The sequence below is a fragment of the Capsella rubella genome, unplaced genomic scaffold (genome assembly GCF_000375325.1).
Source record: "Capsella rubella cultivar Monte Gargano unplaced genomic scaffold, Caprub1_0 scaffold_6, whole genome shotgun sequence".
In the NCBI taxonomy this organism is placed as follows: Eukaryota; Viridiplantae; Streptophyta; class Magnoliopsida; order Brassicales; family Brassicaceae; genus Capsella; species Capsella rubella.
In genome coordinates this window covers 13128981-13129222 of record NW_006238918.1, presented here as the reverse complement: position 1 = coordinate 13129222, position 242 = coordinate 13128981, and positions in this window count along the sequence as shown.

Genomic DNA, 242 nt, shown 5'->3' with positions numbered 1-242 from the left:
GATATGGTAGAGAAGGATGTGAGAATGACTATTTATATGATAAGAAGTGATGTAAGTTACATTTTTAAAATAATTAAATTAGAGGAGTTATAATTATAATTTATAGTGTGTTTAATTGGAATTCAATAAATAAAACCAATAGTCTTTGGAAATTTATATAATTTTCAGTTTCATTTTAGTAGTAAAGTGTGAAAGGTAATGTATATGAAAAATATGTTTTTTTGGTTTAATTAAAAATAAAT